This window comes from Stegostoma tigrinum, chromosome 39, assembly GCF_030684315.1.
Source record: "Stegostoma tigrinum isolate sSteTig4 chromosome 39, sSteTig4.hap1, whole genome shotgun sequence".
In the NCBI taxonomy this organism is placed as follows: domain Eukaryota; kingdom Metazoa; phylum Chordata; class Chondrichthyes; order Orectolobiformes; family Stegostomatidae; genus Stegostoma; species Stegostoma tigrinum.
Window position 1 is genome coordinate 19705813 of NC_081392.1, and position 26153 is coordinate 19731965.

A 26153-nucleotide genomic window follows, 5' to 3' on the forward strand; every position below is an offset into this window, starting at 1 on the left:
CACAAAATCTGACCAGCCTTTGGGAAATAAAACAGTAACTTGGCTTTGAGACAAGGGCCTTACACTGTCGGCCAGAATCTCACTGAGGTGAAAAACGAAGGGCTTACTTTATATCCTGGAGCCCATCACTGTTCAGTTCCCTCTCTGTCACTCAGTCTTTCTCTAGTTTTGGTCTTCTGCTGGGTTGGTACACGTGTACTTGCTAATTCATATGCATGAGACGCACTGTCACGCCCACCGTGCGCTGTCTGATTTGCTTCTTCATATTAAAGCCTCTTTCTTCTCCCCAGTCTTAGCTGATCGACCTGCCTGGATCTGTTTGCACGCAAATCAGTATTCAGATGGTTTTCTAGATAACAGTTCGTAAGTGCCAGGAAGAGACAGAGAGCCGGTCCCACTTAGGCACATGCTATGGAGAAAATCACTTTCCAGCTCAGAGCTGGTGTAGACCCAGGACTGGTTTTAACGAAAGACTATTACTGAGGGGAGACCCGCTTTATCAGATGTTGCTGCAGCTGTGTTTCCAGAGGGATTGTGACCTGGTCAGTAAAACGCACACATCTGGATAGCCAGCAAACTCAGCCAAAGGGTCCAACCCGGCTAGACATCAGGGAGAGACTGTTTGAAGCCCTGTGTGTTCCAAACAGTCCTTGGTGTTGGGCGGTGCTGAGGATATTCAGTGCTGGGGCAGGAAGCGGGAGAAGGATGCGGTTGCAACTCACCGCAACCTTCCCGAGAGAGAGAGACTTCTCCTGGCGGTGAATGGACCCTGCCCCTTCTAGAGTTGTGCGCTGCTCAGGAACAGGAGCTCGCTTTTGTGTCTGGGGTCTCTCTTGCAGGAGCCAGTGCCACCCACTGGAGCGAGTGGCTGCGAGCGGCCCCGTGTCGCTGTCCGTGGTGCTGAACCCGTTCAATGTTACCCGGCGAGTGCTAAGGATTTCTGGCTTTGGATGGGAGTTGCAGTTTTTTGTTTAAACAGTGCGTGCGTGTCTTTTTTTAGAAAACGCAAAATTGTCTACATTTAATTTTTATTCGCCGAGGCATAACTATTCCCTGGGCTGGCTGCTTTAACCTCTAAATGCCTGAAGACGGCGGACAGTCTGTGCATTAAGTTCGCTGCAAAACCGGCCGGAAGCAGAGTGAGAGAGAGAGAGACACACACACACAGCCAGAGACCCGGGAGAGGGGAAGGAAAGAGAGAGAAAGGAGCAAAGACTGAACGAAGCTGAGGAATTGGCGCAGAGCAATCGCTTCATCTCACTGACGGAATCTGGTTCATGATTCTTTGCGACGGTAAAATCTTTCAAGCATTCTTCCCTTTCTTTTCCCCTTTAAATGCAACGGGGTTTGGTCGAGGTGTTTAAATAATAGATTAGCATGGAGATTGTGAATGTTGCTCAGGGTATATATGTATATATTCAATATATCCTGACTAATTGCAAACTGGCGATTCTTGCTGGGGCTTGAGCCGTTGTGACCCCGCGCATTAATGTATAACTCTAAATATATCAGTGTCGTGTTGATCTAGAAAGCGTTTAGATCTTACCCATTTGTATGTAACTTCTCAATATGGCAGGATGATTATTGCACTACATGAACAAAAATTCTTTGGATCTTGCAATGTATTTATTCCTCTTCAATTTTAATAGATCTTCGTTTTTTAACACTATTTATAGCTTATGAATTCCAACGAGGCGCTACTGGTTTACTGTAAGAATCTTTGCATTGATGCTTTGGGAATTTTTAATTGTTTTTTAAAGCTGCATAGAATGTCTGCATTCAAGAAAATTAAAGGAGAGGATTTCTGTTGAGATGACATTGCGTTTGTTGTTGCAACCTGAACTAATGTGTTGGGGGCTTCAATTATTAAATGCAGGAATGTGCCTGTTGTTTAAGAGCAGTATTGCAGTGAAGCTTCCTGCATCATTTTATCCCATCAAGTTTACTGGGAATGTAAGAGGTAGCCCAGCAGTTCTCTCTTCGAGTGTCCATGGGGATAGAATTAGCTTTCTTATCTTCTACTGTGTTAAAACTTCTGGAATTTTGGGACATCTTTATTTGTTTGGAGTGAACACCTTTGGTTCTATGTTTTGAAAACAAAATGTGCAGCGTAACTTAACATACATTGCACTGCTAAGAGAACATACTACAGGATGAGGAGGGGAGTGGTTGAGAATGCAAGGAGATGGTTCGTTGACAAGATGGGAAAATATCATTTGTCCTCAGCACAGGCTCTCGCGGATTTATTTCTGTAAAGAAGTTTCAGATTTAAATAAAGTATTTGGGAGAGATGCACAATAATTAGTTTGCATCACAGCCTCCCAATACGTAAAGTATTGTAGCTTTTGTGCTCCTGAGATGCTGCTTGGCCTGTTGTGTTTATCCAGCTTCACACTTTGTTATCTTGGATTCTCCAGCATCTCATTATCTCTGGTTACCTGATTTTTGTCTGCTTTTAAATGTTTATAAAGGAATTTCACCAACGACTTTAAGCAATGTTAATGATTTGTCATTGGATTGATTGCATTTGATTTCTTTGCAGTTATCGTCCTACCTTGTTTGCATGGAAAAAAAATGTGACTGGAGCCGCCAAAACTATTTAATTTGGCCATAGTAGCAATGTCGGATTGTAATCATTCAATAGGAACATAGAAAATCATTGTTTTAACTGTGATCTGCTTGGCAAATACTAACAGTGAAAACAATCACTTTACAACCTTGAACTCAGAAGTTTAAAACCTCAAGTTGGGAAAATTTCCTAGGCTTCCCCTTTTTACTCTAACCAGTCCTTCATTGGATGAATTGGATTGAAGGGACCAGGCACATGGCTGAGATGTAACCTGAGACACCATTATTGAATCAACCTAGTGCTTCCCATGTAAGTCTGCTCAAAGAATTAAAATATTTCCCCATAGTTTTTAAGATAGACCATTGTGATGGGTTTGGATCAGTTCCTTTGATTGTCTAATTCTCTGAACTCCACACTAGGCGAATCCTCTTTCATGTGATTATACAGGTGACTGAATTGCAGAAATAATTAGTTGGCAATGAAGCACTGTGGGTTGAGCTGAGGCAGTGATAAGGCTGGATATCTATGAGTGAAAGTTTATTCCTACCGTTTGACTCAGTGTCATCTCGCTGGCTTTGAGATATTGTCTTTATTCTGTCAAAAGTGTCCCTCCCTCCAACCTTGGTTTTCAGGAGCCTCTCATGTATTAGCCAGGAGTAACAAAAATTGGTTGCTATGCTTTTGGTGTCAGTGAGAGAAGCCATCTTAAGTAATCCATGTTATATTGAAGGTCATGATCTGTAACAGTGTTATAATGCGCTGGAATTTTGCTGCATATTGCTGTACCACCTCTATTGCTTTGTGTATGGATGTTCCTCTTTCCCCGACCACAACTTCCTATATGAATAGATGTCATAGGGAGACCCTAACTGCTACTTCCCATGTTATGGATGCAGAAAGGCACCTCATCCCTAAGGTGCTGTGGCAAAAATGCCCATTGACCAGACAACACTTCTCCACCAGAACCCAAACAAATGGGACACTTGTTTCTTCCTTTTACTTTTGGGTCGTGATTTGGATTAATTGGAACTTTAATGCTGGTCAGTTTACCCCGAACATGTCTTCTCTCACTATTGTATTCTATACTCATTTAATGAGCCTTTCTGACTTAGCCTGACATTTTGTTTTGCCATAATTAATGGGTAGTATTACTGATCAATAATCACCTTGTAAAACCCATCAGTGATGTTCATGTGGTTTGAAACATTGGCCTTAAATTGCTCATCACAGAAAGGCTAATGTAGGAGATGGAGAAAATCTGCGTCAATAAGGATATTGTTCTGAGACTCTGACATTTTGCTGACCCAAGACGATTTGAGAAAAGGAATTAAAACTACTGTAGAATAAATTCATATTATCAAACCCATTCTTTTTTCTGTCTTAAAAAAACACAAAGCTACCATTGACAGAGGATCACTTTTTTACTGTTGACTCTGGTCCCCTCTTATTCTTGTGAACCTTACCATGACCCAGAGCCTGGACCATGACCCATTGTCTAATTTTCTTGACAATGAAGAGTTGTTGTTGCATGAGCTCTGCTGAAAACACTCCAACCTGCTTAAAATTGTTAGTTTGTTATTTTTGGACGGTGCAATTATAATGGTCAGACAGGCTTTATCCTGTGCTGCAGTGACTCTAATGGTATTAAGCATTGGACTTTGTAACTGGGATAATTATTGTGCCCCAACATCCTGAATCACCCAAAGACAGTTACACTGCTGTAGGTCTGGAATCACTTATGAGCTAGATCAGGTAAAGATAACAGAGAAAGCAATGGGAGAGAGAGAGATAATGGGAACTGCAGATGCTGGAGAATTCCAAGATAATAAAATGTGAGGCTGGATGAACACAGCAGGCCAAGCAGCATCTCAGGAGCACAAAAGCTGACGTTTCGGGCCTAGACCCTTCAGCAGAAAGCAATGGCCTAGTGGTATGATTGCCGGACTGTTAATCCTGAGACCCAGATAATGCCCTGGGGACCTAGGTTCAACTCCAGTCATGGTAGATGGTGGAATTTGAATTCTATTAAAATAACTGGAATTAAGAATCTAATGATGAGCCATGAAGCCAGTGTTAATAAAACCCATTTGGTTTACTAATGTCCTTTACGGAAGGAAACTGGTCTGGATTGCATGTGACTCTAGATCCACAGCAACATTGTTGACTTTTACATGTGCTCCAGGCAATTAGGGATGGGCAGTAAATGCTGGCCAAGTCAGTGACACCCTCATCCCCTGAATGAATAAAAAAAAGTGCACAAGCTCTCACAAAAAGACATGCGATAGTGGCTGGATAAATCTCTTCTTGCAATGATGGTTGAGGAATAAATATTGTTCAGGACATCAGGGATACACTCCTTCAAAATGTGACCATTTACTGCCAGGTGAGAAGGCAGAGCTGGTCCCAGTTTAATGCCTTATCTGAAACATACTCTTAACTGTCCTCTGGGCAATTAGGGATGGGCAATAAATTCTGCCTGGTCAGTGATGCCTTCATTCCATGTATGAATAAAGGGAAAAAAAATAGATTTCTTTCCCGAAAAGACATCAGTGTACCAGATGAGTTTTTATGACGATTGGCAGCGGTTACATGGTGCCATTGGGCTAGCTTTTAATTCCAGATTTTTATTGAATTGAAATTCCAACAACTGCTCTGTTGGGATTTGAATCCATGTCTCCAGAGAATTAACCTGAAGTTTTGGATTACAAATGCAGTGACATTCATTTGATTGGATTTGATTTGATTCATTGTAGTCACACGTACCTGAGTACAGTGAAAAGTTTTGTTTTGTGAGCAATACAGGCAGATCATTAGCAAACAAAGACATACAGCTCATAGGGTGCTTAGACAGACTGAGGCATACAGGGTTACAACAGCACAAGAGGTGCACAAAGCAAGATTAAGATTGAGACCACCTTCCCCGATAACAATAAACAGTTTTCCTCAAATTATCCCAATACTGGATCAATGGAGTATCAATGATTTTTTTCTTGCAGAATATGTTACCCCCTTAGTTCTGGCTGTCATCTTGGGTTGTTTTGTTAATCCATATACCGTTTATCACTCACAAGTCCCAGTAAACATCAATATCATCATAAAATCTCAACAAATCCCAATAATTCCATCCAACTTCACAGAGAGGCCTGCAGACAATTGTCAAACGAGTGAATTGTCAGCATTGCCTGAGACGGTAATTGGTGAACTATTTCGATAGCCTGTTTCACTCAGCAAAGCAAATTACATCATAACCAATCATTCTAGGCTGCTACATTCATGAGCTTGTTCCCTTAACAATGTCTAATGCTCAGAAGAGATCAGGGTGATGAACAAATACAATGAAAGCATGTGATCAATTTTGTAATGTCATTTAGATCATTTCTCAATATCAAACTTATGTGAAATTCAATGTTGACTCTCCATTTGTATTGATTGTAGCCCATTAGATGGTATGAACTGGATTCATTTCAAGATGTGTGAGAACTGGCCTTAACTTGTTGTCTTGAACATGTGAATTGATCGTATGTAAAAGAAACCTCTAAATAAACAGCTAAAATTACCTCCTTCCCCTATGGCCTTCCCTCTTGACCTTCAGCCCCTGGCAGCTCCATAGAACCTTCTGCAAGTGGCTGTCTCTCATTTTGTAAGCTCATCTTCATAGACAATAACATATTGCATTTATATAGCTCCTTTAAGGTAATAGCAAGGCGCTTCACAGGAGGCTTATTTAAAAAAGAATCACCAAAAGTTTTGTGAAAGAGCAGGCCTTAAATAGTATTGTAAATAGCATCTGGAGGAAGGTGCAGGTGGTCTGATCAGCAAGTTTGCTGATGACACTAAGATTGGTGGAGTAGCTGATAGTGAAGGGGACTGTCAGAAATTACAGCACAATATAGATAGACTGGAGAGTTGGGCAGATAAATGGCAGATGGAGTTCAATCCGGGCAAATGCGAGGTGATGCATTTTGGAAGATCAAATTCAAGGGCGAACTACACAGTAAATGGAAAAGTCCGAGGCAAAATTGATGAACAGAGAGATCTGGGTGTTCAGGTCCATTGTTCCCTGAAGGTGACAACGCAGGTCAATAGGGTGGTCAAGAAGGTATAAGGCATGCTTTCCTTCATTGGGTGGGGTATTGAGTACAAGAGTTGGCAGGTCATGTTGCAGTTGTATAGAACTTTGGTTCGGCTACATTTGGAGTACTGTGTACAGTTCTGGTCGCCACATTACCAAAAGGATGTGGATGCTTTGGAGAGGGTGCAGAGGAGGTTCACCAGGATGTTGCCTGGTATGGAGGGCACTACCTATGAAGAGAGGTTGAGTAGATTAGGATTATTTTCATTAGAAAGACGGAGATTGAGGGGGGACCTGATTGAGGTCTACAAAATCATGAGGGGTATAGACAGGGTGGATAGCAAAAAGCTTTTTCCCAGAGTGGGGGCCTCAATTACTAGGGGTCATGAGTTGAAAGTGAGAGGAGGAAAGTTTAAGGGAGATATGCGTGGAAAGTTCTTTACACAGAGGGTGGTGGGTGCCTGGAATGCGTTGCCAGCAGAGGTGGTAGACGTAGACACGTTCACGTCTTTTAAGATATATTTGGACAGGTACATGGATGGGCAGGGAGCAAATGGATACAGACCCTTAGAAAATAGATGACAGGTTAGACAGAGGATCTTTATCGATGCAGGCGTGGAGGGCCGACGGGCCTGTTCCTGTGCTGTAGGTTTCTTTGTTACTTTGTTTCTTTGTAAAGATTTAGACAGAGATTTGTAGCTAAAGTGTTGGCCCATGCAGCAGAAGGGCACAGTTGCCAATAGGGTACACACAGAATTAGGAATGTCAGAATTAGAGATGTGCTAATATCAGAGAGAGTTATGGCTGATGGCGATTAAGGAGTTAGAGAGGGGTGAGGCCATGGAAAGGTTCACAGAGATAGGGAGGTGCAAGGCCACAGAGGGGTTGACAGAGATAGGGAGGAGTGAGGCCATAGAGCGGTTATGGAGATAGGGAGGGGAAAGGCCTTGGAGGGATTGCAGAGATAGAGAGGAGTGAAGTCATGGAGGGATTTGAAAACAAGACTGGGATTGTTAACATTAAGATAACAAAGTGTGGAGCTGGATGAACACAGCAGGCCAAGCAGCATCTCAGGAGCACAAAAGCTGACGTTTCGGGCTTAGGCCCTTCATCAGAGAGGGGGATGGGGAGAGGGTTCTGGAATAAAAAGGGAGAGAGGGAGAGGCAGACCGAAGATGGAGAGAAAAGAAGATAGGTGGAGAGGAGAGTATAGGTGGGGAGGTAGGGAGGGGATAGGTCAGTCCAGGTGAGATGGACAGGTCAAGGAGGCGGGATGACGTTAGTAGGTAGGAAATGGAGCTGCGGCTTGAGGTGGGAGGAAGAGCAGGTTAGGGAGGCAGAGACAGGCTGGGCTGGCTTTGGGATGCTGTGGGGGGAGGGGATGAGCTGGGCTGGTTGTGGGATGCAGTGGGGGGAGGGGAGAAACTCGGCTGGTTTGGGGATGCAGTGGGGGAAGGGGAGATTTTGAAGCTGGTGAAGCCCACATTGATACCATTGGGCTGCAGGGTTCCCAAGTGGAATATGAGTTGCTGTTCCTGCAACCTTCGGGTGGCATCATTGTGGCACTGCAGGAGGCCCATGATGGACATGTCGTCTGAGGAATGGGAGGGAGAGTGGAAATGGTTTGCGACTGGGAGGTGCAGTTGTTTGTTGCAAACTGAGCGGAGGTGTTCTGCAAAGCGGTCCCCAAGCCTCCGCTTGGTTTCCCCAATGTAGAGGAAACCACACCGGGTACAGTGGATGCAGTATACCACATTGGCAGATGTGCAGGTGAACCTCTGCTTAATGTGGAAAGTCATCTTGGGGCCTGGGATGGGGGTGAGGGAGGAGGTGTGGGGGCAAGTGTAGCACTTCCTGCGGTTGCAGGGGAAGGTGCCGCCTTTGCCTCCGCGCTTACTTCTTCAACCGGGAGCCTAACCCTCCCTCCACTGACCCCTTCACCCACTTCCAACACAAGTCCTCCTCCTGGACACCACCCCCAGGCCTCCTACCCTCCCTCGACCTCTTCATCTCCAAATGCCGTCGAGACATTAGCCGCCTCAACCTCTCCACCCCTCTCACCCACTCCAACCTCTCCCCTGCAGAATGGGCAGCCCTCCGCTCCCTCCGCTCCAACCCCGACCTCACCATCAAATCCGCAGACAAGGGAGGCGCAGTGGTAGTATGGCGCACCGACCTCTACATTGCCGAGGCCAAACGCCAACTCTCCGACACCTCCTCCTACCGCCCCCTTGATCATGACCCCACCCCCGAGCACCAAACCATCATCTCCAACACCATCCATGACCTCATCACCTCAGGGGACCTCCCACCCACAGCCTCCAACCTCATTGTTCCCCAACCCCGCACGGCCCGTTTCTATCTCCTTCCCAAAATCCACAAACCTGCCTGCCCTGGTCGACCCATTGTCTCAGCCTGTTCCTGCCCCACCGAACTCATCTTCACCTATCTGGACTCCATTTTCTCCCCTTTGATCCAGGAACTCCCTACCTACGTCCGTGATACCACCCATGCCCTCCACCTCCTCCAGGACTTCCAATTCCCTGGCCCCCAACACCTCATTTACACCATGGACGTCCAGTCCCTATACACCTGTATTCCTCATGCAGATGGTCTCAAGGCCCTCCGCTTCTTCCTGTCCCACAGGCCCGACTAGTCCCCCTCCACCGACACCCTCATCCGCCTAGCCGAACTTGTCCACACCCTCAACAACTTCTCTTTCGATTCCTCCCACTTCCTACAGACCAAGGGGGTGGCCATGGGCACCCGCATGGGCTCCAGCTATGCCTGCCTCTTTGTAGGTTACGTGGAACAGTCCTTCTTCCGCACCTACACAGGCCCCAAACCCCACCTCTTTGTCCGTTACATTGATGACTGTATCGGCGCCGCCTCTTGCTCCCCAGAGGAGCTCGAACAGGTCATCCACTTCACCAACACCTTCCACCCCAACCTCAAGTTCACCTGGGCCATCTCCAACAGATCCCTCACCTTCCTGGATCTCTCAGTCTCCATCTCAGGCAACTAGCTAGTAAGTGATGTCCATTTCAATCCCACCGACTCCCACAGCTACCTAGAATACACCTCCTCCCACCCACCCTCCTGCAAAAATTCCATCCCCTATTCCCAATTCCTCCGCCTCCGCCGCATCTGCTCCCAGGATGAGGCATTCCACTCCCGCACATCCCAGATGTCCAAGTTCTTCAAGGACCACAACTTTCCCCCGCAGTGGTCGAGAACGCCCTTGACCGCGTCTCCCGCATTTCCTGCAACACATCCCTCATATCCCGCCCCTGCCACAACTGCCCAAAGAGGATCCCCCTCATTCTCATACACCACCACACCAACCTCCGGATACAACGCATCATCCTCCGACACTTGCGCCATCTACAATCCGACCCCACCACCCAAGATATTTTTCCATCTCCACCCTTGTCTACCTTCCGGAGAGACCACTCTCTCCGTGACTCCCTTGTTCACTCCACACTGCCCTCCAACCCCACCACACCCGGCACCTTCCCCTGCAACCGCAGGAAGTGCTACACTTGCCCCCACACCTCCTCCCTCACCCCCATCCCAGGCCCCAAGATGACTTTCCACATTAAGCAGAGGTTCACCTGCACATCTGCCAATGTGGTATCCTGTATCCATTGTACCCGGTGTGGCTTCCTCTACATTGGGGAAACCAAGCGGAGGCTTGGGGACCGCTTTGCAGAACACCTTCGCTCGTTTCGCAATAAACAACTGCACCTCCCAGTCGCGAACCATTTTAACTCTCCCTCCCATTCCTCAGACGACATGTCCATCATGGGCCTCCTGCAGTGCCACAACGATGCCACCCGAAGGTTGCAGGAACAGCAACTCATACTCCGCTTGGGAACCCTGCAGCCCAATGGTATCAATGTGAACTTCACCAGCTTCAAAATCTCCCCTTCCCCCACTGCATCCCAAAACCAGCCCAGTTCGTCCCCTCCCCCCTCTACATCCCAAAACCAGCCCAGCCTGTCTCTGCCTCCCTAACCTGCTCTTCCTCTCACCCATCCCTTCCTCCCACCCCAAGCCGCACCTCCATTTCCTACCTACTAACCTCATCCCGCCTCCTTGATCTGTCCATCTTCCCTGGACTGACCTATCCCCTCCCTACCTCCCCACCTATACTCTCCTCTCCACCTATCTTCTTTTCTCTCCATCTTCGGTCTGCCTCCCACTCTCTCCCTTTTTATTCCAGTTCCCTCTCCCCATCCCCCTCTCTGATGAAGGGTCTAGGCCCGAAACGTCAGCTTTTGTGCTCCTGAGATGCTGCTTGGCCTGCTGTGTTCATCCAGCTTCACACTTTGTTATCTTGGATTCTCCAGGATCTGCAGTTCCCATTATCTCTTTGTTAACATTAAGGCAGTGATTAATCTGGAGGTCAGTAAACACAGGGATAAGAGTGAACAGGACTTAGTGTGAATGAGAACGGAGGTAACAACCTTTTGCATAGCCTCAGGTTTACTGAGCGCAGGACGTGGGAGGTGAGGCAGAGGTGCATTAGAATCATTAAGTATGGAGGTAACAAAGGCAAGAATGTGATTATTACTGGCAGTTGAACTAAGGGAGGGACACATACAGGTAAATGTATATGGTTGGAAATAGGTGGCTTAGCGGTGATGTGGATGGGTGGTTGGCTAATTGAAGGTCACAGTTCCACCTTATTGAGGCCTCACCACCCTCCCACCGGGAATGATTCAGAATGCTAGACTTGTTCTTCCCTCTATACTCCAGTGGCCTGACCCCAAACGTCACACCCGAATTGGCGAGCCTATTGAAATCCATCGACATAGCCCGGACTGGCAATTTGTACCTGTATGGTTCAATCCACTGCAGCTATAACAACCTTCCATCTGGAAGGACACGAGCAGCAGAAAAATGGGAACACCATAGAACATAGAACATAGAACATAGAACAATACAGCGCAGAACAGGCCCTTCGGCCCTCGATGTTGCGCCATCCTGTGAACTAATCTAAGCCCCTCCCCCTACACTATCCCATCATCATCCATATGCTTATCCAAGGACTGTTTAAATGCCCCTAATGTGGCTGAGTTAACTACATTGGCAGGCAGGACGTTCCACGCCCTTACCACTCTCTGAGTAAAGAACCTGCCTCTGACATCTGTCTTAAATCTATCATCCCTCAATTTGTAGCTATGCCCCCTTGAACAAGCTGACATCATTATCCTCGGAAAAAGACTCTCACTGTCCACTCTATCTAATCCTCTGATCATCTTGTATGTCTCTATTAAATCCCCTCTTAGCCTGCTTCTCTCCAATGAAACAGACCCAAGTCCCTCAGCCTTTCTTTATAGGTCCTGCGCTCCAGATCAGGCAACACCCTGGTAAATCTCCTCTGCACCCTTTCCAATTCTTCCCAATCCTTCCTGTAATGGGGCGACCAGAACTGCACGCAATATTCCAAGTGAGGCCACACTAGTGTTTTGTACAGTTGCAGCATGACATCACGGCTCTGGAACTCAATCCCTCTACCAATAAAACCTAACACACCATAACCCTTCTTAACAGCTCTATCAACCTGGGTGACAACTTTCAGGGATCTATGTACGTGGACACCAAGATCCCTCTGCACATCCACACTACCAAGAATCTTTCCATTGACCCGGTATTCTGCCTTCCTATTATTTCTCCCAAAGTGAATCACCTCACATTTATCCACATTGAACTCCATTTGCCACCTTTCAGCCCAATTCTGCAGTTTATCCAAGTCTCCCTGCAACCTGCAACATTCTTCCACACTGCCCACCACTTCACCGACTTTAGTCTCATCTGCAAACTTACTAACCCATCCCCCTATGCCTGCTTCCAAGTCATTTATAAAAATGACAAACAGCAGTGGTCCCAAAACAGATCCTTGAAGCACACCACTAGTAACCGGACTCCAGGCTGAATATTTTCCATCGACCACCACTCGTTGCCTTCTTACTGAAAGCCAGTTTCTAATCCAAACTGCTAAATCTCCCTCAATCCCGCGCCTCTGTATTTTCTTCAATTGCCTACCACGTGGAACCTTCTCAAAGGCTTTACTGAAGTCCATGTACACCACGTTAGCTGCCCTTCCCTCATCCACATGCTTGGTCACCTTCTCAAAAAACTCAATGAGGTTTGTGAGACACGAACTGCCCTTGATGAATCCATGTTGACTATTTCCAATCAAATTGTTGCTTGCTAGATGATTATAAATCCTATCTCTTATAATCCTTTCCAAAATTTTTCCTACAACAGACATAAGGCTCACAGGTCTAACTGCCCTTCTTGAACAAGGGCACAACATTTGCAACCCTCCAATTCTCTGGTACTAAACCTGTAGACAATGAGGACTCAAAGATCAAGGCCAAAGGCTCCGTCACCTCCTCCCTAGCTTCCCAGACAATCCTCTGAAAAATCCCATCAGGCCCATGGGATTTATTTATCTTCACACCTTCTAGAATTGATAACACCTCCTCCTTACTAACCTTAATCCTTTCAATTCTAGTAGCCTGTAACTCAGTCATCTCCTTTACAATATTCTTCTGTTTCTCAGTGAAAACAGATGAGAAATAATCATTTAGCACGTCTCCAATCTCCACAGGGTCCACACACAACTTCCCACTTCTGTCTCTGACTGGCCCTATTCCTACCCTAGTCATCCTCTTATTCCTCACATACCTATAGAAAGCTTTACGGTTCTCCTTTATTCTACCTTCTAATGTCTGCTCATGTTCTCTCCTTGCTCTTCTTAACTCTCTTTTTAAATCCTTCCTAGTTAATCTGTAACTCTCCATCGCCTCATCTGAACCATCTCGTCTCATCCTCACATATGCCTCCCTCTTCCGCTTAACAAGAGATACAATTTCTTTAGTAAACCACAGTTCCCTTACCTTATCGCTTCCTCCCTGCCTGACAGAGACATACCTATCAAGGGCAAGCAATATCTGTTCCTTAAACCAGCTCCACATTTGATTGTCCCCATCCCCTGCATTTTGCCACCCCATTCTGTCCCTCCTAAGTCTTCCCTAATCGCATTACAATTGCCCTTCCCCCATCTATAACTCTTGCCCTGTGGTATGTTCCTGTGCCTTTCCGTTGCTAAGGTAAACATAATCTAATTATGGTCACTCTCTCCAAAGTGCTCACCTACCACTAAATCAAACACCTGGCCTTGTTCATTACCAAGTACCAGATCCAGTGTGGCCTCCCCTCTTGTCAGCCCTTCGACATACTGTGTCAGGAAACCCTCCTGCACACATTGAACAAAAACTGATCCATCCAACGTACTAGAGTTAGAGCATTTCCAGTCAATGTTTTGGAAGTTAAAGTCTCCCATAATGACCACCCTGTTCCTTTCACTCCTGCCCAGAATAGTTTTGCCAATCCTCTCCTTCACATCGCTGGAACTTTGCGGAGGCCTATAAAAAACTCCCAGCAGTGTTGCCTCTCCTCTCTTGTTTCTGACATCAGCCCATACCACCTCAGTAGACGAGTCCTCCTCAAAAGTTCTTTTAGCCACCGTTAAACTGTCTTTGACTAACAAAGCCACACCTCCCTCTCTTTTACCACCTTCCCTGACCTTAATGAAAGATCTAAACCCTGGAACCAGCAACATTCATTCCTGACCCTGCTCTATCCATGTCTCCGAAATGGCCACAACATCGAAGTCCCAGGTACCTATCCAAGCTGCAAGCTCACCTACCTTATTCCGGATACTCCTGGAGTTAAAGTAGACACACTTCAATCCAGCTTGCTGTCTGCCAGCACACTCCTGTGACAGTGAGATCCCGTCCATGTCCTCCCTACGCTCATCCTCCTGTGTACTAGAACTACACCTCGGTTTCCCAACCCCTGCTGAGCTTGTTTAAATCCACCTGAACAGCACTAGCAAACTACCCATATTAGTGCCCCTCTGGTTCAAGTGGATACCGTCCTGTTTGTACAGGTCCCACCTTCCCCAGAATGAGCCCCAATTGTCCATGTACCTGAAGCCCTCCCACCTGCACCATCCCTGCAGCCACGTGTTCAGCTGAAATCTCTCCCTGTTCTTTGCCTTGCTATCACGTGGCACGGGTAACAAACCAGAGATAACCACTCTGTTTGCTCTCAGCTTCCACCCTAGCTCCCTGAAATCCTGCCTGACGTCCCTATCCCTCTTTCTACCTATGTCGTTGGTACCTATGTGGACCACAACTTGGGGCTGGTCACCCTCTCTCCTCAGGACCCCACAGACACGATCCGAGACATCACGGACCCCGGCACCTGGGAGGCAACACACCAACTGTGAGTCTCTTTCGTTCCCGGCAAACCTTCTATCGGCCCCTCTAACTACTGAGTCCCCAATGACTATCACTCTCTTCCTATCCCCCCTCCCCTTCTGTGCAAGAGGGACAGACTCTGTGCCAGAGACCTGCACCCTACTGCATGCTCCTGGTAAGTCGCACACCCCACCCCCGCCCCAACAGTATCCAAAACGGTATACTTGTTTTTCAGGGGAATGACCACAGGGGATCCCTGCACTGACTGCTTTTCCCCCCTTCTAACAGTTACCCAGCTTTCTTCACGCTTAGGAGTAACTACTTCCCTGCAACTCTTGTCTATCACTGACTCTGCCTCCTGAATGATCTGAAGTTCATCCAGCTCCCGCTCCAGTTCCCTAACGCAGTCTTAGAGAAGCAAGAGTTGGGTGCACTTCCTGCAGACGTATTTGGATGGGACACTAATGGCGTCCCTCACCTCATACATCATGCAGGAGGAATATTCCTCTACCAGCCCCTGCACGTTCCCTTCCGAGCCACTCACCATCCCAGCTTGGAAACATATCGCTGTTCCTTCAGTGTTGCTGGGTCAGAATCCAGGAATTCCCTCCCTGAGAACATTGTGGGTCAACCCGCAGCAGGAGGACTGCAGCGGTTGAAGAAGACAACTCACCCCCACCCTCTCAAGGGGCAACTAGGGAACAGGCAATAAATACTTGACAGCAAAGATGATAATGGGAACTGCAGATGCTGTAGAATCCAAGATAACAAAGTGTGGAGCTGGATGAACACAGCAGGCCAAGCAACATCTCAGGAGCACAAAAGCTGACGTTTCAGGCCTAGACCCTTCGTCAGAGATCCTCTGTGTTCATCCAGCTCCACACTTTGTTATCACATCACTGATGTTGCGTTTGAATTTAAATTCTTGGGAAGTAAAGCACGCTTGTTAAAGAGGCTTTATTATGCGTTGGTGTGGGATTCAGTAAATGTATGAAACTCTGTCTTGGTTGGTGAAAGTCAGTATCATTTCTAAGCGAGTGATTATGAAAGTTTGACAATGCTGAGTCACTATTTTTTCGCAGTGAGCAGCGAGTTATAACCTCTGCGTATTCCTTGATAATGCTGCTGAGATTTTCTAGTGAAGTGATTGCCTTCTGGCTCAAAGTGACACTACACAGTGTATTGTACTGTACACAAGTATTGACTTAATATTCCTAGTGGGGCTTGAACCTAAAAATTTGTAATTCCTGTGGCAAATCCAATGAACTTTGTCGGACACAGCACTGTGATGATGTGTTATGCACATGTTGATGTTGATAGTTCAATACATTCCTGACTCTCCTGCCTGAAGTGCTGATTTTCAGATGGGCTGTTAAACTAAGCCCTTATCTACCCCCGTCACGTGTACACTGACAGTCCCATTCTGAGCTCTGAGGAAGGGTCACTCGACTTGAAACATTAACTCTGACTTCTCTCCACAGATGCTGCCAGACCCTGCTGAGCTTTTCCAGCAATTTCAGTCTTTGTTTCTGACAAGCCCATGGTGTTTTTGTGAGGGAAAGCAGGATAGTACTTGCTGGTGACCTGAACAGCTTTTATTCCTCAACTGGCAACCCTTTTCAAAAAAGAAAATCACCTGAAAAACCTTATGATTGATATACCCTTGCAGTTTGCTGAAGTTAATGTTACCTTGCTTTGTCTCAATGGATGCTGTCTGACCGGCTGTGAGCTCTAGCATTTTTTGTATTCAGTAATCGTGTGCTAACCCCGTTTCCTACAATTCAACAATCATTGCGCTTTAATAGTACCTCCCTAGCTGCAAAACAAGATTCCTGAGCTCATGAATGGTGCTACATAAATGCCAGCATGTTGTTTAACTACAGATGGTGGGAAGGATTCAGTTATTTGTCTGGTGGTTTGTCAGAGATTGCATGGGTGCAATACCATTTAAATGGCATCTGCCCTCACAAATAATGCCAGGAGAAAAACAACACTGGATTCCTCTTACTGTATTTGAGTAGAATAGCTTGCACCAGTCTCTAAACACTGCACTCAGACAGTGTGTGTGTGCTTTCAACTGAGCCGACTATCCACACAGAAGAGAGCCCAGAGACGCACAGTAAGGGATAAAGTGCCAGAAAGGAGCGACTAAATACTACTAAACACTGATTGAAAAATTTCCAGTTAACGAACACTTAGGAGATGTCAGTTTGGAGAAATTTCTATGCAAATGAGCAGATGTCATCAATATGTTGGAGGATGAGAGCCAGCCTGTTTAACACTTTCCAATGTAGTGTGAGAGCCAGATAGATCTTCCAGGGTTGCACACCAGCCTGGAATCTACTCCAATCATTCAGACTGACTCAGCTGAAAGATGTTGAATAGCTGGGACTGCGTGAGATGACAGCGATCACAATGTACTCAATTTGTTACACATAACAGAACTGGCAGGTCACAGCATAAACACCACCCCACCCCAACTCCCCCACCCTCTCCCCACTCCTTGTTCAGCAGTGCCAGTAAGGACAATTTAGTGCAAAAGACAGTAATGAGGGAGCGCCGCACTGCCAGAGGGTCAGTGCTGAGAGAGTGCCGCACTGTCGGAGGGTCAGTGCTGAGGGAGCGCCACACTGTTGGAGGGTCAATATTGAGAGAGTACCACACTGCTGGAGAGCCATTTTTAGATGAAATGTTAAACTAAGACCCTGTCCTTCATTTTGGTAAATGTAAGAGATGTCAAGGCACTATTTTACACATGGGGATGGTGGGATGGTGGGTGGAGTGGGTGGGGAAGCGGGGATTAAGCAGGTCAAGGTGAAGGTTTGGAGATGTCTCCTCTTCAGGGAAATGCTCCAGAAAAGAGTCAATTGTGGCAACTAAAAGGGTTGAAACCTCCATTAGAGCCTCATTGATGTCCTCTACATTGGCCTGTTGGCTGGTAACACCCTGGCAGCTATTCAGGGTAACAGTATCAAATGGTTTCTCCTCAAGTGGCAAATCCAGCGCCCACCAATTTCCAGCAAAGCTCATCAGCCTCGTGATACATGGGAAATGTTGAAGTCAATGCTGCCTTTCTGCACTCTCCCCTTCCTTAACCCCCTCTTCAATCATTCATACCAACCCTCAGCTCCATCCTCACACTTCACTTAGACCCCAAACTTGCACCCTGTCCTTTGATCACAGAGTCCCACTCTGATTCCACATCTGTATTCCTGATCCCAAACAAGTTGGCAATCCCTCACTCCAAATGCCCACATCTTTGGGACTTCACCCCTATCCTCAGGCACATGATGCCAAACATGGTCCCTCCCTCCCATCCCCCAAATCATTTCTTTCTCCAAAAAAACATCATATGTACTAATCCTTCAAGCCAGTAGCTGTTTCTCATGGATATACTGAGGGAGAACATGGCGAAGACTGGAGTGGGCTCAGAAGAGATTTACTTGGATGTTGCTGGGTATGGAAGTTTTGAATTACAAAGAAAGGCTGGTTAGACTGGAACATTTTTCACTGGAGCGTAGGAGGTTGAGAGGTAACCTGAAAGAAGGTTATAAAATAACGAGGGGTATAGATAGAGTTAATGATTGTTGTCTTTTCCCTAGGATGGGGGACTTTAAGATGAGGGGCACATTTTTACGGTGGGAGGAGAGAGATTTAAAAAAGACATGAGGAGCTACTTTTTTACACAGCGGATGGTTTGTGTGTGTGATGAACTTCGTGAGGAAGTGGTGGATGCGAATAGAGTTACAACATATAAGACATTTGGGTTGGTAGATGAACAGGAAAGGTTTGGAAGGATATGGGCCACGAGTAGGCAGGTGGGACTAGTTTAGTTTGGGATTATGGTCGGCTTGGAGTGGTTAGATGAAAGAATTTGTTTCTGTGCTATATGACTCTATGAAAAGCCAATGGCATAGTAATTGTACTATTGGAATACCATTGACATGTTAAGTTTTACACATGTTGATTTAGATGTGGAGGATAGCTACACTTCGGCATGATGTCAGTGGTATTGATTCAGGGCTTGATACAGGAAGATCTGTATTGTTGACACATGAATTTGACATAGGTTAATCAACCATAAATGAAAACTTCCTCTTGGGTTGGGGAGCTTCACATCAACTTCCAGGATTAATGAACATTTAACTTGTAACTATTTGACCTGCTTCCTTTACTGCTCCAAGTCTGACTTGAACTGACATTATTTCTCTTATATTTGTTGAATTCTGTTTCAATCTGCTTCTAAGCAATGAGTGAAAAATTCTAACAATGAAATAAAGCAAAATGCAACTGATGTATCTGTCTTTATCACCCATATACACCAACATCTTCATCAAAGTCAACTTCTATAATCTTTCTACTTAAATGTCTACATCTTGTAATACTTCCATTATTGCAAATTACTCACTCTCAGAATAGTTTCCTAGTTCAGTTTAAAGGAACAAAAGACATTTATATCCTGACAAGGAGGATAAAGCATCAAACAAAAAAGAAAAACAAATGATGGTGTTTATCTTAACTTGAATTTCTATCACTGAAGTCTTTGAAAGCATTGGAAAATCTCTCCACACCCTAGAAGGCATTGGGTCATGAGTGGTCAGTGCATGAGTGTATTGTGAAGATCATGAAGATCACTTAGAGCAGCTACAATCTGCCCAACACCAGAGCCGTGACCCAATACATTTCACAGTCTAAATACTTCTAGGTCCCTCCAAAAGAAGCAAGTCTTCAGAAAACCTTTCTCAGCTTGTCTTGTACATTGTCATTTCAGAGATTGCTTTTGTCCAGCTCCTACTTTCAATATGTTATCATTTCAGGAACTGACCTCAGTAGCAACTTGTCTCATAGATATTTTCCAACTAAACTTCTCAGGAATGAAATCAAGCACTTCAGGAGCAGCTGGACTTGAACCCAGGCCTCCTGACCCAAAGATAGGGTCACTACCACCGCAACGTGGTGCCCACAAATTGCTGTCTAAGCTATAACATTTCAGGTGCCTCCCCAAGTATTTGTAAAAATTGGATTGAGGGTTTCTTCCCTCTTCCATGCTTTCAAACAACAAATTTTACATTCCCACCATCTTCAGGGGAAAAATAAAATCTCTCAACTTCCAAATGTTCCATCAATTATTGTAAATCTATAATCTTTGGTACTGCCTCACTCTTCTGCAGCTACTTTGCAAAATCTCTCCGCATTGAAAAGCTTCACCTCTTAATCTCCTTTGTTGCAAAAGAAACTCTCCAAATGTTTACAACCACTCCTTAACGTTTGAAGTTTCTCTCATCCAGCAACATCCACGCACTACACTTCTGTCTTCATTCACAGGTCTTTACATCTCCCCTGAATGAAGTGTGATGCCCAGATGTGGCCTTGACACTGTGGCCCCATCAAAGACTCATTGAGTTCCAGCATGGGCCTTGTTGAGAATTTCCCTGTTCATAGATCCAGGGATCCAGGTGTTTTTGAATCACTTCATTAATGTGACCTGTCAAGTTTTACTCACTAGAGTTTGGAAGCGTGAAAGAAGATTTAATTGCATCACAGCGTCACAGTATCACAGTAAGGGTCACTGACTGAAATTATGTACTTCTCAATGGGTGAGCTGCTGATCAGGATTTGATGAAGACATGAGGCCTGCAATCAAACACTAATCATGATGTACGAATGGGAGAAAAATACATTTCACTGACTGGACAGGGAACAAAGACAGGGTCAGGATTGTGGGCATCATAATTGTGGTGCTGTCTTGTGTCCTAAACTCAAATGTCAACATGGCACAGTGCCAAATTGAACTCAGTGAATCTGTTGGTATATTGGTTTGAGAAAATACAAAGTAAAAGGATGTTGTAGGGCAACCTAGAGCAAGAGATCATGGTTTAGTCTAAGGGGCTGCAGATTTAAAACAGAGAAAAGGAAGAATTACTTCTATCAAAGGGTCATGAATCTGAGGAATTCCTTTGCCAGAGTGCAGTGGATGTTGGGATGTTGAGTAAATGTAAAGAGGAGAAAGTCAGATTTTTAAAAAGGAAGAGGTTAAAGGGAACAGGCGGGAAAGTGGAGTTGAGGCTGTGATGAGATCAACTATAATTGTATGGAATGTTGGAGCTGACTCCAGGGGCAGAACGCCACACCAGCTCCTCTTTCCTACATTAAGGACTTCTGACAATGGACCTCAATGTCTTTTTGCTCACCTGCACACTTTAAAGTTATGCCACTTATTGAATACTGACTTTCCATCTTAGTCCTTTCAAAGTGCCTCATTTCTGAAAACTCTATGTTAAATCCTTTCCTGATGTGGTCCTTCCCATTTCTCAAGCCTGTTTCTGTTATGCTAAATATGGAACTACCTTCATCCCTTCCTGTGTTGCCAAGCTTTGTAATGTTGTTCCATCTACCCAAATCTAGATTGCTTGCACAAATTGAAATGGACTCAAAACTGATCCTTTGGGTCTTCATTCGGAACCACCTTGCAGTCTGACCCATACCCAACAACCATCCGGCTTTGCTGTTGCCGCTGAGTCAATCCTTCATGATGAAATGTTTTAGTTTGGACTTTATTTTGCACACAACAACTGTGATAAATGAAGTCGGCCTGCAGTTTGTAATAAGCAGGAATCTCACAATGCTCTTTCAATCTTCTACGCTTACACATTCAGTGACAACCTTTGATTTTCTTAGAACATATTATTTAGACTTGTCAGACAATGCATAGCACTTATAATTGCCTGCCCAACATGGCTTATGGAGAACCAATCTATAATCCCACTATTGTGTCAGATGCTGTAAGCTCACAGTAAGGGTCACTGACTGGAATTATGAACTTCTCAATGGGTAAACTGATGATCAGAATTTCATAAAAACATGAGACCTGCAATCAAACACTAACCTTGATGTGTGAGTGGGAGAAGAATACATTTCACTGACTGGCCAGGGAACAATGCCAGGGTCAGGATTGTGAGTACCATGATTGTGGTACTGAATTAGCTCGTGTCCTAAACTCAAATGCCAACATGGCAGGATGCCAGACTGAACCCCGTGAATCAGATGGTGCCACAACAAAACTGAAAGCTGCTGGTTGTTGTCAAATCCGACTGGTTTCTGCCAGTGACCAACTTACCTTACATCGTTCACTGATATGATCCAGCAAATCATCCAAACAGTTAAAAGAAACATATCCCCATTAGGATTAACATTTCAGGTCCACTGACTCTTCCTCAGAGCTCAAGCATTAACTCTGTTTTTCCTTTCACAGAGCTTTTCCAGCAACTTTGTTTTTGTTCCTGATTTACAGCATCCACAGTTCTTTCAGTTTTTATATCCCCATTAAGGCTGGGTAATAAATGCAGCCTTATTGGTGATGAACCTGAACACAACAGAAGACTCTCTCATTGTAGTTAGTCAATACAGGCATCAGCTGTTTTATCCAGCTCTAGCATCGTTACTTCTGCAGTGTCGCAAGGATTGACTTCCTTCTAATTCTCATCAATTTGCTGTCCCCTCGACATCATGATGGGGGAACACATGAGATTCCACACATTTATCAATTTCAACCAGCTTTCCCAGCAACAGTTTCCTCCCCATCAATGTCTCTGAACAGTGAGCAGAAATTTTCTCCGATTAAATTTTGGGAAGATCAAAGTCATCGTCTTCAGCCCCCACACAAGTTCACTCTCCATTTACTTCATCCATTTCTGGGCAACAGTTGGAAGCTGATCCAGATGGAATACAACTTCAGTGTCAGATTTTCTCAGGAGATACTGGCAGCACAAGTCCATGAGTTTCAATCCTTGACTGAACTCTGCCTCTGCCAGGTTCATGCTTCACCCAAACCTATATTTGAGCCTTTATTACACCCTGACTCTTTGTAAACTGCTTCCCACCCATCTTTAACTCTTTCTTAAAGTACCTTCGCAAGGTGAGAGCATTGCAGGCTAGGCTGACATTAATGGCCCATCCCAAATTGTCCAGAGGCAGTTAAGAGTCAACCACATTGCTGTGGGTCTGAAGTCACATGTAGGCCCAGACCAGGTAAAGATGGCAGTTTTCTTCCCTAAAAGGTATTAGTGAACCAGGTGGGTTTTTCCGACAATCGACAATGGATTCCTGGTCATCATTTGCACTCTTAATTTCAGATTATTTTTATTGGATTCAAATTCTACCATCGACTGTGGTGGGATTTGAACCCATGTCCCCAGAACATTCTCTGGGTTAACAGTCCAGTGATAATAGACCATTTCCTCCCCCTAATAAATCGACTCTATATAAACCCAAGCTCATTCAAAACTCTGTGGTCTGATTCAAGTAAAATATAGTCCTCGCCTATGACATTATCACATCAGGTAAACACACTAAGCCCTGGCTGCCCATCACTCCTGACCTCTGTTGGCTTTTGACACTGAAATTCCGATACATAAGATTCCCATGCTTATTTTCGAATCACACGTGGCCTCAACTCACTCTAAGTCCCTTCTCCAACCTCCCTCACTTCCTCACTAACTGTACGTCCTTCTGTTCATAAATCCAAATACCTTCTTATAGGCCTCTGACTCTAATTTTGACAGATGTACACCTTATTGAAGCAGAGACATTTTATTACATTAACAACTTGTCTTTTAATCAATCAAAGATGTATTATAACTATAACTTCTCATTATTTTTGTTAGCTTTGTGTCGGGAATTTCTGGATTTGGTGACAAGTTTTAAGTGTTCAGATACAAGGACTCATCTTTTGAGGGATTGAAGAAACTGTACAACAAAACAAGTTGGAGATGTGACATATCGTTATAGTGAAAGAGTTAAAGAAGATTGCAAGGTGAAAAAAATTAGTACAAGAAAAGATAAAAATTTTTAAAAATATAGTTATAATTTCTGTAAGACTTAAAGCAATGAGTCAAGATGCACTGACTGAATTTTCACATAGCAGCATGGAGGGCAATATGGTAGAAAATCGGTTCTACTGCTCAGAACAGGATAGCATTGTATTAAATATGGAATAATTTGAATAAATGCTGCTTTAAAGGGACTTGCATTTCCAGGGTGGACTAAAAATAGAAACCTTTTGCTTCATAATTCAGTTAAGTCCTAATGGCTGGTGGTGGTGCCAAACTCTAATGCAATCTTCTGTGTTCTTTGGACTGCATAACTGGATTGATTTTTTATCAAAGTAAGTCAATAACTCTGAAATGTTTGCCTGATGTAATAATGTCATGGGTGAGGACTATATTTTACTTGAATCATGTGAGGTATTCTTTGAAAAAGAACTGAAAACATAACATAAACACACATCAAAAAACACAAACCCCTCTCACTTTTGTCATTTCTGACTAAAATCATTCCCATTCACCCCCATTTGATACTGCTCCAATGAATTCCTATTTGTTCCCACTTTATGGAATTTCTGTGGATCAAAACCCTTCCCATTGTTTGCCTTTCTACCAAGATTGCTGATTTATGTGCATCAAGAGGTTGCATAGGAAGGGTCTTTATTCCAATGAAAAGTCTCAGACTTGGGACATTGGACAGAAGCAAAAAATAATGGGGTAAGTGTGGGAAGGGAAGCTTATCACCATCACAGAAATAATGTTCTGCACCCTTGTCAGAGGCAGATTTTAAAAAGGAGTTTGATTCCTGTGATCTGTAGCATAAATCAATCTTTATGTGGTGCTCCTGCACCACATGAGAGAGGCCAGAGACCACTCTGCCTCTGGCTTTCACATGGGGCCCAGTTGCCCTCTTAATAATGGCTCAGATTGAAGGAGAGGTCAGTGGCACTTTGGCTTCCCCAGCTGAATGCAATATGTTTTACCATTTGCATCACAATAATTACATGCAATATTGATATCATTGTTACATCCCCCTAATCATTCAACCCCGTAAACACCAAATCAATGATTGACCCCATTATGGCCAACCCCAGGTGCTCCCATGATCTCATGATGTTTGCCATACAGCTTTATGCCTAGTCACAGAGTCATACAGTCTTACAGCACAGAAAGAGACATTTCAGTCCAACCAGTCCATACTGAACATGATCCCAAACTAAACAAGTCCCACCTATTCATGTACTTATCCAAACATCTTTTAAAAGTTGTAATTGTACCCAAATCCACCAATTCCTCTGGAAGTTAATTCCACAAATGAACTACTGTCTGTATACAAGATTTGTTCCTCTTGTCTTTTTTAAATCCCTCTCCTCTCATCTTAAAAATGTGTCCCCTAGTCTTGAAATCTCTCATCCTAATTAAAAGACAACTCTCATTAACACTATCTATACTCCCCATGCTTTCATAAACTTCTGTAAAGTCACCTCTCAACCTCATAGTCTTTGGGTTCTTACCATGCATCCCATTAATTTACATTCCAATCCTTGCAGTTACTACAGCAGATACAAAAAGATGCTAATAGCTATTCATTCATATAAAATTCATAATGTCAGTTCTAATATGAAGTTAGTTTTATATAAAGTGACATGGTTACAAATAATGTTAGGATTCTTTAGCCAATGAATTATGAATAACTTCTTTCTCACCTGACCTTGGAATGTCAAAACAAACACTATCCCTGTATCTTGTAGCTTAAATGATAACTCCTTCTGTTCACATGTTGTCTCTAAATGTGTTTTAAACAGGAGGCTGCTTCCAAGACAATCTACACAGTCACTACTTCAAATATTTCTAACCTAACAATTTTATTCAATAAGAAAACATCTATTTGAATTCCATTAATAAAACTGAAATTCAATCACTTACCTAGCTCAAGAATCTTGTCTGAATTCCAAGGGTTTTACACAATATCTCATTTGTCCCTCCCCTTGACCCTCAGATGTAAGAATTCATTTGAGCGGTCTCTATCATTATTTAGGTTTGGTCATTTAGACTAGGAAGCTGCCATTGTTTATTTTCTCAAATTCAAGCTGGTGCCCTTTAGAGATCACCTACTTACCCATTTGTCATTCAGTTGTATGCCAAGGGCATGGGGCTCCTCTCCATTATCCATATCCCCTTGTTTTACAGAAATCCAAACAAATCTCTTCACGTTAGGTTTAGATTCCATTTCTTAACTTCTCAGCATTCAATTACCTAAACAGTTTCCATTATAGTGGGATCACACTTTACTTTCAATTCTTACTAAACTGCAAACTTCAGGCTGTCTGTTCCCAAACATCCCTTATCAGACTTTTGTGCTCCTGAGATGCTGCTGGGCCTGCTGTGTTCATCCAACCTCACATTTTATT

At 44.4% G+C, this 26153-nt stretch overlaps 1 protein-coding gene across 2 annotated transcripts in view; it reads left to right on the forward strand.

The window, feature by feature from the left end:
• Positions 1-278: 278 nt before the first annotated feature.
• Positions 279-26153, forward strand: part of LOC125447779 (leucine-rich repeat and fibronectin type III domain-containing protein 1-like protein) — a 252769-nt gene continuing 226894 nt past the window's right edge. For both annotated transcript variants that reach the window (XM_048522481.2, XM_048522482.2), the window contains exon 1: positions 279-1293. The gene's annotated coding sequence lies outside the window, so the exon portion shown is untranslated. The remainder of the gene's footprint in view (positions 1294-26153) is intronic.